Source organism: Taudactylus pleione, unplaced genomic scaffold, assembly GCF_031769625.1.
Source record: "Taudactylus pleione unplaced genomic scaffold, aTauple2 ptg000737l, whole genome shotgun sequence".
NCBI classification, from domain to species: Eukaryota; Metazoa; Chordata; class Amphibia; order Anura; family Myobatrachidae; genus Taudactylus; species Taudactylus pleione.
The window spans coordinates 458,347-472,371 of record NW_028285139.1 but is presented as its reverse complement, the minus strand read 5'-3'; positions in this window follow the sequence as shown (position 1 = coordinate 472,371).

Here is a 14,025-nt window from a genome sequence, read left to right as displayed (position 1 = left end):
TGTATATGTGTAGCTCTATCTCTAATTTTCTAGTTTGTCTTTCTTGTGTGTATGTGTGTCTCTCTAGCTCTCATTTTCTAGTTTGTCTTTCTCCAAATTGTATGTGCACATTCATTGTCTCCCCATCTGTCTCTCTTTACCCACTCTTTGTGTTTTGTGACTCTCTTTATTGAGAGTGTCTGCTCTCCCACCCACTTTTTATATCTATCTCCCACCATCTTTTATCGTTTGCCCCTATTGGTAGACGCAGGATTTTTAGGGGGAAGTTTCCAAATCACTCTCTATACACACACACACACACACACATACATGTATACACTGTACATACATGTGTATATATATATATATATATATATGAGATACACCCCCATTTTTAGATATGAGTGTCTGTATTGAGACTCTTATGCTGTGTTCCCAGTAGTTTTGTCCCATATGCAGCTCCCCCTGTAGTTTTGACCCATATGCAGGTCCCCCTAAAGTAGTGTCCCTTATGCAGTGCCCCCTATATTTGTGCCCCTAAAGTATTGTCCCTTATGCAGTGCCATATATGCAGGGCCCCTAAGTAGTTTTGCCATATATGCAGTGCCCCCTGTAGTTTTGACCCCATACAGGTCCCCCTAAAGTAGTGCCCCTTATGCAGGGCCCCTAAGTAGTTTTGCCCCATATGCAGCACCAGTTATGCAGTGCCCTTTATGCATGGCCCCCTAAAGTAGTGCCCCTTATGCATGGCCCCCTTAAGTAGTGCCCCTTATGCATGGCCCCCTAAAGTAGTGCCCCTTACGCATGGCCCCCTTAAGTAATGCCCATTATGCAGTGCCACCCCGCACCCAGTACTTACATCACCACCATGCTGGCTCCCGCTTTGCCACTGCCTTTGACTGGATCTGTCCAGATCCAGCAGGGCAGGCTCCTCACATCGCGCGGGTGATGTTAGTCTATCACAAAACAGCAGTGCACAGTTTTTATTCTAACATGTCACTGTGTTCCGAAGGTCAAACTTGATGGGCTGTAAATGTTTTTTGTATCGCTGAATTGTTTTAACTCAGTGTAAGAGACATATTTCAATCACAAACTATTCTCCGGTCAAAAGACCTCTAGAAGGTGACCAGCAAAACAATGAAATGGTTCCATGGTAACAAGTTAATGACCTGTATTACATTATTATGAAGAAAATGTGGTAACCTCAGTTAGAGCCAGGACAGTGACAAAGGCATACAATTGATTCAGAATAAGCTTAAAATGCAAGATTTTATCATAAAGAGCTAAAGGCTATGCTATCCACATAAGGACGGGCATGGTTATTTTTCCAGATTTGCTAACTACTGGATTTGTGTCCGATTTTAACAACTCAAACAAATCCAGTGTTTTTGTGGACCAGGCCCAGGGACTGCATGCTGTAGATTCATACATTGCGTTTGATCACTGACAGCACATATAGAAGTTGTGGCCATTAGCTACATCAGAATTATGAACTAAAATGAACCAGTTTTGAGTAGGGGTGAGCGGGTTCGGATTTCTGAAATCCGAACCTCCCCGAGCCCCCCCGATCCGAGTCCGATCCGAGTCAGGCTCGACTTTTCCCGCCTGACTCGGATCTGAAATCGAGGCAAAACGTCATCATCCCGCCTTCCGAGTATCGCGGGTTTTGGATCATATATAAGGTACCCGCGTCGGCGCCATTTTCTCACTCGGCTGTGGACAGTGAAGAGGGAGGGTGGGAGTTAGGGCTGTGTAGTGTAGTGTAGTGTAGTGCTGCTGTTGTCCACTACTTCAAAGTCCATAGGGGCTGGCTGTGTTGTGCTGTGCTGCTGTTGTTAATAGGGGCTGTGTCCACTACTTCAAAGTCCATAGGGGCTGGCTGGACTGTGTTGTGCAGTCAGTTCTCCATAGGGGCTGTGTCCACTCCAAAGTCCTGTGCAGTGTCCCAGTCCTAAAGGAGTGCTGTAGTGTTGTCCAGGGGGTGCTCTGTCCATCAGGGGTGCTCCCCCCAAGTGCTAAAAAAATAATATATTTTCTGTGTTTGTGAATTGTGTGCGCAGTAGCCGCACGTGCATCAACAAAGTAGTGCCAAGCGTGCGCCTGTGTCATAAGTAAAGGGCCGGCTGGCTTGACCGTTAAAGGGTGCTGTAACCCCCGAAAGTACACTCCAGTCCAAACCAAAAAAAAATTATTTTCTGTGTTTGTGAATTGTGTGCGCAGTAGCCGCACGTGCATCAACAAAGTAGTGCCAAGCGTGCGCCTGTGTCATAAGTAAAGGGCCGGCTGGCTTGACCGTTAAGGGTGCTGTAACCCCCGAAAGTACACTCCAGTCCAAACCAAAAAAAAAATTATTTTCTCTGTTTGTGAATTGTGTGCGCAGTAGCCGCACGTGCATCAACAAAGTAGTGCCAAGCGTGCGCCTGTGTCATAAGTAAAGGGCCGGCTGGCTTGACCGTTAAGGGTGCTGTAACCCCCGAAAGTACACTCCAGTCCAAACCAAAAAAAAAATAATTTTCTGTGTTTGTGAATTGTGTGCGCAGTAGCCGCACGTGCATCAACAAAGTAGTGCCAAGCGTGCACCTGTGTCATAAGTAAAGGGCCGGCTGGCTTGACCGTTAAGGGTGCTGTAACCCCCGAAAGTACACTCCAGTCCAAACCAAAAAAAAAATTATTTTCTGTGTTTGTGAATTGTGTGCGCAGTAGCCGCACGTGCATCAACAAAGTAGTGCCAAGCGTGCGCCTGTGTCATAAGTAAAGGGCCGGCTGGCTTGACCGTTAAAGGGTGCTGTAACCCCCAAAGTACACTCCAGTCCAAACCAAAAAAAAAATTATTTTCTGTGTTTGTGAATTGTGTGCGCAGTAGCCGCACGTGCATCAACAAAGTAGTGCCAAGCGTGCGCCTGTGTCATAAGTAAAGGGCCGGCTGGCTTGACCGTTAAAGGGTGCTGTAACCCCCGAAAGTACACTCCAGTCCAAACCAAAAAAAAATTATTTTCTGTGTTTGTGAATTGTGTGCGCAGTAGCCGCACGTGCATCAACAAAGTAGTGCCAAGCGTGCGCCTGTGTCATAAGTAAAGGGCCGGCTGGCTTGACCGTTAAAGGGTGCTGTAACCCCCGAAAGTACACTCCAGTCCAAACCAAAAAAAAATTATTTTCTATGTTTGTGAATTGTGTGCGCAGTAGCCGCACGTGCATCAACAAAGTAGTGCCAAGCGTGCGCCTGTGTCATAAGTAAAGGGCCGGCTGGCTTGACCGTTAAAGGGTGCTGTAACCCCCGAAAGTACACTCCAGTCCAAACCAAAAAAAAATTATTTTCTGTGTTTGTGAATTGTGTGCGCAGTAGCCACACGTGCATCTACAAAGTAGTGCCAAGCGTGCGCCTGTGTCATAAGTAAAGGGCCGGCTGGCTTGACCGTTAAAGGGTGCTGTAACCCCCAAAGTACACTCCAGTCCAAACCAAAAAATAAATTATTTTCTGTGTTTGTGAATTGTGTGCGCAGTAGCCGCACGTGCATCAACAAAGTAGTGCCAAGCGTGCGCCTGTGTCATAAGTAAAGGGCCGGCTGGCTTGACCGTTAAAGGGTGCTGTAACCCCCGAAAGTACACTCCAGTCCAAACCAAAAAAAAATTATTTTCTGTGTTTGTGAATTGTGTGCGCAGTAGCCGCACATGCATCAACAAAGTAGTGCCAAGCGTGCGCCTGTGTCATAAGTAAAGGGCCGGCTGGCTTGACCGTTAAAGGGTGCTGTTACCCCCCGAAAGTACACTCCAGTCCAAACCAAAAAAAAATTATTTTCTGTGTTTGTGAATTGTGTGCGCAGTAGCCGCACGTGCATCAACAAAGTAGTGCCAAGCGTGCGCCTGTGTCATAAGTAAAGGGCCGGCTGGCTTGACCGTTAAAGGGTGCTGTAACCCCCAAAGTACACTCCAGTCCAAACCAAAAAATAAATTATTTTCTGTGTTTGTGAATTGTGTGCGCAGTAGCCGCACGTGCATCAACAAAGTAGTGCCAAGCGTGCGCCTGTGTCATAAGTAAAGGGCCGGCTGGCTTGACCGTTAAAGGGTGCTGTAACCCCCGAAAGTACACTCCAGTCCAAACCAAAAAAAAATTATTTTCTGTGTTTGTGAATTGTGTGCGCAGTAGCCGCACATGCATCAACAAAGTAGTGCCAAGCGTGCGCCTGTGTCATAAGTAAAGGGCCGGCTGGCTTGACCGTTAAAGGGTGCTGTTACCCCCCGAAAGTACACTCCAGTCCAAACCAAAAAAAAATTATTTTCTGTGTTTGTGAATTGTGTGCGCAGTAGCCGCACGTGCATCAACAAAGTAGTGCCAAGCGTGCGCCTGTGTCATAAGTAAAGGGCCGGCTGGCTTGACCGTTAAAGGGTGCTGTAACCCCCGAAAGTACACTCCAGTCCAAACCAAAAAAAAATTATTTTCTGTGTTTGTGAATTGTGTGCGCAGTAGCCGCACGTGCATCAACAAAGTAGTGCCAAGCGTGCGCCTGTGTCATAAGTAAAGGGCCGGCTGGCTTGACCGTTAAGGGTGCTGTAACCCCCGAAAGTACACTCCAGTCCAAACCAAAAAAAAATTATTTTCTGTTTTTGTGAATTGTGTGCGCAGTAGCCGCACGTGCATCAACAAAGTAGTGCCAAGAGTGCGCCTGTGTCATAAGTAAAGGGCCGGCTGGCTTGACCGTTAAAGGGTGCTGTAACCCACAAAGTACCCTCCAGTCCAAACCAAAAAAAAAATTATTTTCTGTGTTTAGCCGCACGTATATATCAAATCGATATAACATAAATGGAGGACCAAACTTTCTCCGATAAAAATAAAATAGAGAAAGATCAAGAACCACTTCCTCCTAGTGCTGAAGCTGCTGCCACTAGTTATGACATAGACGATAACATGCCATCAACGTCGTCTGCCAAGGCCGATGCCCAATGTCATAGTAGAGGGCACATACAATCCCAAATGGCAAAGTTCAGGAAAATGACCTTGAAAAAGACATTTAAATCAGCTGAAGAGAAACGTAAACTTGCCAATATGCCATTTACGACACGGAGTGGCAAGGAACGGCTAAGGTCGATCCCTAGTATGTTCATGACTAGTGGTTCAGCTTCACATGACGATGGAAGCCCTCCTCCCACTAAAAAAATCAAAAGAGTTAAGCTGGCAAAAGCACAGCGAAGAACTGTGCTTTCTAAGAAGATATCACAAATCCCCAAGGAGAGTCCAAGTGTGGTGGTGGTTGCGATGCCTGACCTTCCCAGCACTGGACGGGAAGAGGTGGCTCTTTCCACCATTTGCATGCCCCCTGCAAGTGCTGAAAGGAGCACCCACAGTCCACTTGCTGATATGCAAATTGAAGATGTCACTGTTGAAGTACAACAGGATGAGGATACTGGTGTAGCTGGCGCTGAGGAGGAAGTTGGCGAGGAGGATTCTGATGGTGATGTGGTTTGTTTAAATCAGGCTCCGGGGGAGACAGTTGTTGTCCGTGGGATGAAAAAGCCCATCACGGTCATGCCTGGGCAGAAGACCAAACATTCCACCTCTTTGGTCTGGCAATATTTCTATCCAAATCCGGACAACAACTGTCTTGCCATATGTACCATATGTAAAGGTGAAATAATAGGGGTAGGGACGTCAACCACCTAGGAACATCCTCCCTTATACGGCACCTGCAGCGCGTTCATAAAAAGTTACTGTCAAGTTCAGAAACTTTGGCTAAGACCGTAAGCAGTCCAGGGACACCTAAATCCCGTTTTCCTGTTGTATCCAAGCGCCTGCAAACCACACCGTCAACTCCCTCCTCGTCAATTTCCTCCTTAGTCAGGATCGGAAGTAGTCCTGCAGGCCATGTCACTGGCATGACTGACTCTCCTATCCAGGATTCCTCTGGAGGATCCTGCATTGCTACGCCTACTGCTGCCGCTGCTGCTGTTGCTGCTGCTGGGAGTCGTTCATCATCCCAGAGAGGAAGTAGGAACACCACTACTTTTACTAAACAATTGACCCTCCAACAGTCCTTAGCGAGGAGGATGAAGTACGACAGCAGTCATCCTGAAGCAAAACGTATAACTGAGGCCTTGACTGCTATGTTGGTGTTAGACGTGCGTCCGGTATCCGCCATTAGTGCAGTGGGATTTAGACAATTGATGGAGGTAGTGTGTCCCCGGTTCCAAATCCCGTCTAGATTCCACTTCACTAGGCAGGCGATACCGAGACTGTACAGAAACGTCAGAAAAAGTGTCCTCAGTGTCCTGAAAAATGCCGTTGTACCCAATGTCCACTTAACCACGGACATGTGGACAAGTGGAACAGGGCAGACTAAGGACTATATGACTGTGACAGCCCACTGGGTAGATGTATCACCTTACGCAGCAACAGCAGCAGCGTCACCAGTAGCAGCATCTCAGAAACGCCAGCTCGTTACAAGGCAGGCTACGCTGTGTATCACCGGTTTCAGTAAGAGGCACACCGCCGACAACCTCTTAGAGAAACTGAGGGAAATCATCGCCCAGTGGCTTACCCCACTTAGACTCTCCTGGGGATTTGTGATATCTGACAACGCCACCAATATTGTGCGGGCATTACATCTGGGCAAATTCCAGCACGTCCCATGTTTTGCTCACACAATAAACTTGGTGGTGCAGAATTTTCTGAAAAGCGACAGGGGCGTGCAGGAGACGCTTTGGGTGGCCCGAAAAATTTCGGGCCACTTTCGCCATTCAGCGACTGCGTGCCGAAGACTGGAGTGCCAGCAAACACTCTTGAACCTGCCCCGCCATCACCTGAAGCAAGAGGTTGTGACACGGTGGAACTCAACCCTCTATATGCTTCAGAGGATGGAGGAGCAGCAAAAGGCCATACAAGCCTATACATCCACCTATGACATAGGCAAAGGAGGGGGTATGCACCTGACTCAAGCGCAGTTGAGAATGATTTCCGTGTTGTGCAAGGTTCTCCAGCCCTTCGAACTTGCCACACGTGAAGTCAGTTCAGACACTGCCAGCTTGAGTCAGGTCATTCCCCTCATCAGGCTTTTGCAGAAGCAGCTGGAGAAAGTGAAGGAGGAGCTAAGACAGAGCGATTCCGCTCGGCATGTGGGACTTGTGGATGAAGCCCTTCATTCGCTTTGCCAGGATTCCAGGGTGGTCAATCTGTTGAAATCAGACCACTACGTTTTGGCCACCGTGCTCGCTCCTAGGTTTAAAGCCTATGTGGTGTCTCTCTTTCCGGCCGACACAAGCCTGCAGAGGTGCAAAGACCTGCTGGTGAACACACTGTCAGCTGAAGCGGAACGTGACACGTCAACGGCTCCTTCTTCATTTTCTCCTGCAACTGGGGCTGCCAGGAAAAAACTTAGGTATCCTAAGCAACCCGCTGGCGGTGATGCAGGGCAGGCAGGACCAAGTTTGGACATCTGGTCCGGACTGAAGGACCTGGCAACAATTTCTGACATGTCTACTGTCACTGCATATGATACTGTCACCATTGACAGAATGGTGGAGGATTACATCGGTGACAGCATCCAAGTAGGCATGGCAGACAGTCCATACCTGTACTGGCAGGAAAAAGAGGCAATTTGGAGGCCCCTGTACAAACTGGCTCTATTTTACCTGAGTTGCCCCCCCTCCAGTGTGTACTCCGAAAGAGTGTTTAGTGCAGCCGGGAACCTTGTCAGCGAAAGGCGTAGGAGGTTGCTTCCACAGAATGTGGAGAAGATGATGTTCATCAAAATGAATTATCAGCTCTTCCAGGGAGACCAGCCTCCAGAAGGTACAGAGGGACCTGTGGTGGTGGATTCAAGTGGGGACGAGTTAATACTTTGTGAGGATGAGGATGTACACACTGAAGAGGGTGAGGAATCGGTGGATGAGGAGGATGAGGATGACATCTTGCCTCCATAGAGCCAGTTTGTGGAGGGACACATTAATTGCCAGCTTGTTTTGTGGGGGCCCAAACGAACCAATCATTTCAGCCACAGTTGTGTGGCAGACCCTGGCGCTGAAATGATTGGTTTGTTAAAGTGTGCATGTCCTGTTTATACAACATAAGGGTGGGTGGGAGGGCCCAAGGACAATTCCATCTTGCACCTCTTTTTTTTCTTTGCATTATGTACAGTTTGGGGCCTAGTTTTTCAAACTGCCATCCTGTCTGCCACTGCAGTTTCACGCCTAGATGGGTCACGTGTTTGTGCCGCCCACTCGTGTCGCTTAGCATAGTCATCCAGCTACCTCGGTGCAACGTTTTGGACATAAAAACACTATTGTGAGGTGTGAGGTGTTCAGAATAGACTGGAAATGAGTGGAAATTAAGGTTATTGAGGTTAATAATAGCATAGGAGCAGAAAAACCTACAAATTCTGTGATTTTAGCTGTTTTTATGCTTTTTTAAAAAAAAATACAGATCCAAAACACAAAACCCAGAACCCAAAACACGGAAGGGTGGTTTTGGCAAAACCAATCCAGATCCAAAACACGAAGAAAGATCCAGATCCAAAACCAAAACACAAAACACGAAAAGTGGCCGGTGCACACCCCTAGTTTTGAGACAGACAACTGTGGTCTTGCTAGCTGGTAATTTTAGCTTCCACAGTGAATGTTTTTTTTTCCATTGCATTCTGCTTAATAGCAAAAATCAATACAATGGTGAACGTTTCCAGTTCCGTAATATTATGGTTGTGAGAATTGAGATATTGAATAAATGACAGTTGTCTCACCTTTATTTCACTGGAGTTGTACTGTATAGTTATTGTTCATTTGTATTGTGTAAATACATATTAGATCTTAAATTATGTTTTTTTTCTCCTGATTTATAGGTATTTGTCAGAGTAAACGTTTTATATGTGTGTATTCTATGTTTTGTGGTTCTTTTCTCACCTTACGTTCAATTATAGGATATTGCTGACTGGAACACCCAAAGTATAACTCCTCAGCATGTGTCTCAACTTTTCTCCATCAGATTAAGGCATAGAATTCTGGGTAATATGATTTTACAGTTCACACTTTAATCATTTTCAACATTGACAAAAATACAATCTAAAACACTGCATTAAAAGAACTTAATTAGCACTCATTTTAACAACAAAAGGAGACAGAAAAAAACTATTCTTAAACGATTCCTCTCCACAATCCCAAATTTGGAGGGACAGTCCTACTTTTTAGACTGTCCTGTGCCCCACAGTGCGGAAAAGATTGGGAGGGAACTCTCTCACTAGTGGTCAATGGATGCCTTGCACATGAGTGCTACAACCAAACGGTGTTGAGAAAAGCTGGGAGCAGCCGAGCAGTTCGGGAGGGTCGGGCATGATTGGAATGGGGGCATGATGAGGAATGGGGGCATGATTTGTGGCCCCAGCAAATCCATTTATATACTGTATCGCTGCTGCCAATCCAAACTCCATAATGTCCTTAAATCAATAATAAGTTCAGCGGGTTTTGTTTCAATATCTAGAACAAGACGGTTATCTTTGCTCCACTGAGCATTCTCTTCTGTATGCTGACCCATTACTGCTCAAACCAACAATGGTAGTGTCGTCAGCAAACTTTGTGTTCCTATTTGAACAAAAAAAAAAACAGGAACACAGTCATAAGTAGGGGTGAGCGGGTTCGGATTTCTGAAATCCGAACCCCCCCCGAGCCCCCCCGATCCGAGGCAGATCCGAGTCAGGCTCGACTTTTCCCGCCTGACTCGGATCTGAAATCGAGGCAAAACGTCATCATCCCGCCTTCCGAGTCACGCGGGTTTTGGATCCTATATAAGGTACCCGCGTCGGCGCCATTTTCTCACTGTGGACAGTGAAGAGGGACGGTGGGAGTTAGGGCTGGCTGGGCTGTGTAGTGTAGTGTAGTGTAGTGCAGAGTAGTGTTGTGCTGTGCTGTGCTGTGCTGCGCTGTGCTGCTGTTGTCCACTACTTCAAAGTCCATAGGGGCTGGCTGTGTTGTGCTGTGCTGCTGATGTTAATAGGGGCTGTGTCCACTACTTCAAAGTCCATAGGGGCTGGCTGGACTGTGTTGTGCAGTCAGTTTTCCATTGGGGCTGTGTCCACTCCAAAGTCCTGTGCAGTGTCCCAGTCCTAAAGGGGTGCTGTAGTGTTGTCCAGGGGGTGCTCTGTCCATCAGGGGTGCTCCCCCCAAGTGCTAAAAAAATAATATTTTTTGTGTGCTTGTGAATTGTGTGCGCAGTAGCCGCACGTGCATCAACAAAGTAGTGCCAAGCGTGCGCCTGTGTCATAAGTAAAGGGCCAGCTGGCTTGACTGTTAAAGGGTGCTGTAACCCCCAAAGTACACTCCAGTCCAAACCAAAAAAAAAATTATTTTCTGTGTTTGTGAATTGTGTGCGCAGTAGCCGCACGTGCATCAACAAAGTAGTGCCAAGCGTGCGCCTGTGTCATAAGTAAAGGGCCAGCTGGCTTGACTGTTAAGGGTGCTGTAACCCCCGAAAGTACACTCCAGTCCAAACCAAAAAAAAATTATTTTCTGTTTTTGTGAATTGTGTGCGCAGTAGCCGCACGTGCATCAACAAAGTAGTGCCAAGAGTGCGCCTGTGTCATAAGTAAAGGGCCGGCTGGCTTGACCATTAAAGGGTGCTGTAACCCACAAAGTACCCTCCAGTCCAAACCAAAAAAAAAATTATTTTCTGTGTTTAGCCGCACGTATATATCAAATCGATATAACATAAATGGAGGACCAAACTTTCTCCGATAAAAATAAAATAGAGAAAGATCAAGAACCACTTCCTCCTAGTGCTGAAGCTGCTGCCACTAGTTATGACATAGACGATAACATGCCATCAACGTCGTCTGCCAAGGCCGATGCCCAATGTCATAGTAGAGGGCACATACAATCCCAAATGGCAAAGTTCAGGAAAATGACCTTGAAAAAGACATTTAAATCAGCTGAAGAGAAACGTAAACTTGCCAATATGCCATTTACGACACGGAGTGGCAAGGAACGGCTAAGGTTGATCCCTAGTATGTTCATGACTAGTGGTTCAGCTTCACATGACGATGGAAGCCCTCCTCCCACTAAAAAAATCAAAAGAGTTAAGCTGGCAAAAGCACAGCGAAGAACTGTGCTTTCTAAGAAGATATCACAAATCCCCAAGGAGAGTCCAAGTGTGGTGGTGGTTGCGATGCCTGACCTTCCCAGCACTGGACGGGAAGAGGTGGCTCTTTCCACCATTTGCACGCCCCCTGCAAGTGCTGAAAGGAGCACCCACAGTCCACTTGCTGATATGCAAATTGAAGATGTCACTGTTGAAGTACAACAGGATGAGGATACTGGTGTAGCTGGCGCTGAGGAGGAAGTTGGCGAGGAGGATTCTGATGGTGATGTGGTTTGTTTAAATCAGGCTCCGGGGGAGACAGTTGTTGTCCGTGGGATGAAAAAGCCCATCACGGTCATGCCTGGGCAGAAGACCAAACATTCCACCTCTTTGGTCTGGCAATATTTCTATCCAAATCCGGACAACAACTGTCTTGCCATATGTACCATATGTAAAGGTGAAATAATAGGGGTAGGGACGTCAACCACCTAGGAACATCCTCCCTTATACGGCACCTGCAGCGCGTTCATAAAAAGTTACTGTCAAGTTCAGAAACTTTGGCTAAGACCGTAAGCAGTCCAGGGACACCTAAATCCCGTTTTCCTGTTGTATCCAAGCGCCTGCAAACCACACCGTCAACTCCCTCCTCGTCAATTTCCTCCTTAGTCAGGATCGGAAGTAGTCCTGCAGGCCATGTCACTGGCATGACTGACTCTCCTATCCAGGATTCCTCTGGAGGATCCTGCATTGCTACGCCTACTGCTGCCGCTGCTGCTGTTGCTGCTGCTGGGAGTCGTTCATCATCCCAGAGAGGAAGTAGGAACACCACTACTTTTACTAAACAATTGACCCTCCAACAGTCCTTAGCGAGGAGGATGAAGTACGACAGCAGTCATCCTGAAGCAAAACGTATAACTGAGGCCTTGACTGCTATGTTGGTGTTAGACGTGCGTCCGGTATCCGCCATTAGTGCAGTGGGATTTAGACAATTGATGGAGGTAGTGTGTCCCCGGTTCCAAATCCCGTCTAGATTCCACTTCACTAGGCAGGCGATACCGAGACTGTACAGAAACGTCAGAAAAAGTGTCCTCAGTGTCCTGAAAAATGCCGTTGTACCCAATGTCCACTTAACCACGGACATGTGGACAAGTGGAACAGGGCAGACTAAGGACTATATGACTGTGACAGCCCACTGGGTAGATGTATCACCTTACGCAGCAACAGCAGCAGCGTCACCAGTAGCAGCATCTCAGAAACGCCAGCTCGTTACAAGGCAGGCTACGCTGTGTATCACCGGTTTCAGTAAGAGGCACACCGCCGACAACCTCTTAGAGAAACTGACGGAAATCATCGCCCAGTGGCTTACCCCACTTAGACTCTCCTGGGGATTTGTGATATCTGACAACGCCACCAATATTGTGCGGGCATTACATCTGGGCAAATTCCAGCACGTCCCATGTTTTGCTCACACAATAAACTTGGTGGTGCAGAATTTTCTGAAAAGCGACAGGGGCGTGCAGGAGACGCTTTGGGTGGCCCGAAAAATTTCGGGCCACTTTCGCCATTCAGCGACTGCGTGCCGAAGACTGGAGCGCCAGCAAACACTCTTGAACCTGCCCCGCCATCACCTGAAGCAAGAGGTTGTGACACGGTGGAACTCAACCCTCTATATGCTTCAGAGGATGGAGGAGCAGCAAAAGGCCATACAAGCCTATACATCCACCTATGACATAGGCAAAGGAGGGGGTATGCACCTGACTCAAGCGCAGTGGAGAATGATTTCCGTGTTGTGCAAGGTTCTCCAGCCCTTCGAACTTGCCACACGTGAAGTCAGTTCAGACACTGCCAGCTTGAGTCAGGTCATTCCCCTCATCAGGCTTTTGCAGAAGCAGCTGGAGAAAGTGAAGGAGGAGCTAAGACGGAGCGATTCCGCTCGGCATGTGGGACTTGTGGATGAAGCCCTTCATTCGCTTTGCCAGGATTCCAGGGTGGTCAATCTGTTGAAATCAGACCACTACGTTTTGGCCACCGTGCTCGATCCTAGGTTTAAAGCCTATGTGGTGTCTCTCTTTCCGGCCGACACAAGCCTGCAGAGGTGCAAAGACCTGCTGGTGAACACACTGTCAGCTGAAGCGGAACGTGACACGTCAACGGCTCCTTCTTCATTTTCTCCTGCAACTGGGGCTGCCAGGAAAAAACTTAGGTATCCTAAGCAACCCGCTGGCGGTGATGCAGGGCAGGCAGGACCAAGTTTGGACATCTGGTCCGGACTGAAGGACCTGGCAACAATTTCTGACATGTCTACTGTCACTGCATATGATACTGTCACCATTGACAGAATGGTGGAGGATTACATCGGTGACAGCATCCAAGTAGGCATGGCAGACAGTCCATACCTGTACTGGCAGGAAAAAGAGGCAATTTGGAGGCCCCTGTACAAACTGGCTCTATTTTACCTGAGTTGCCCCCCCTCCAGTGTGTACTCCGAAAGAGTGTTTAGTGCAGCCGGGAACCTTGTCAGCGAAAGGCGTAGGAGGTTGCTTCCACAGAATGTGGAGAAGATGATGTTCATCAAAATGAATTATCAGCTCTTCCAGGGAGACCAGCCTCCAGAAGGTACAGAGGGACCTGTGGTGGTGGATTCAAGTGGGGACGAGTTAATACTTTGTGAGGATGAGGATGTACACACTGAAGAGGGTGAGGAATCGGTGGATGAGGAGGATGAGGATGACATCTTGCCTCCATAGAGCCAGTTTGTGGAGGGACACATTAATTGCCAGCTTGTTTTGTGGGGGCCCAAACGAACCAATCATTTCAGCCACAGTTGTGTGGCAGACCCTGGCGCTGAAATGATTGGTTTGTTAAAGTGTGCATGTCCTGTTTATACAACATAAGGGTGGGTGGGAGGGCCCAAGGACAATTCCATCTTGCACCTCTTTTTTTTCTTTGCATTATGTACAGTTTGGGGCCTAGTTTTTCAAACTGCCATCCTGTCT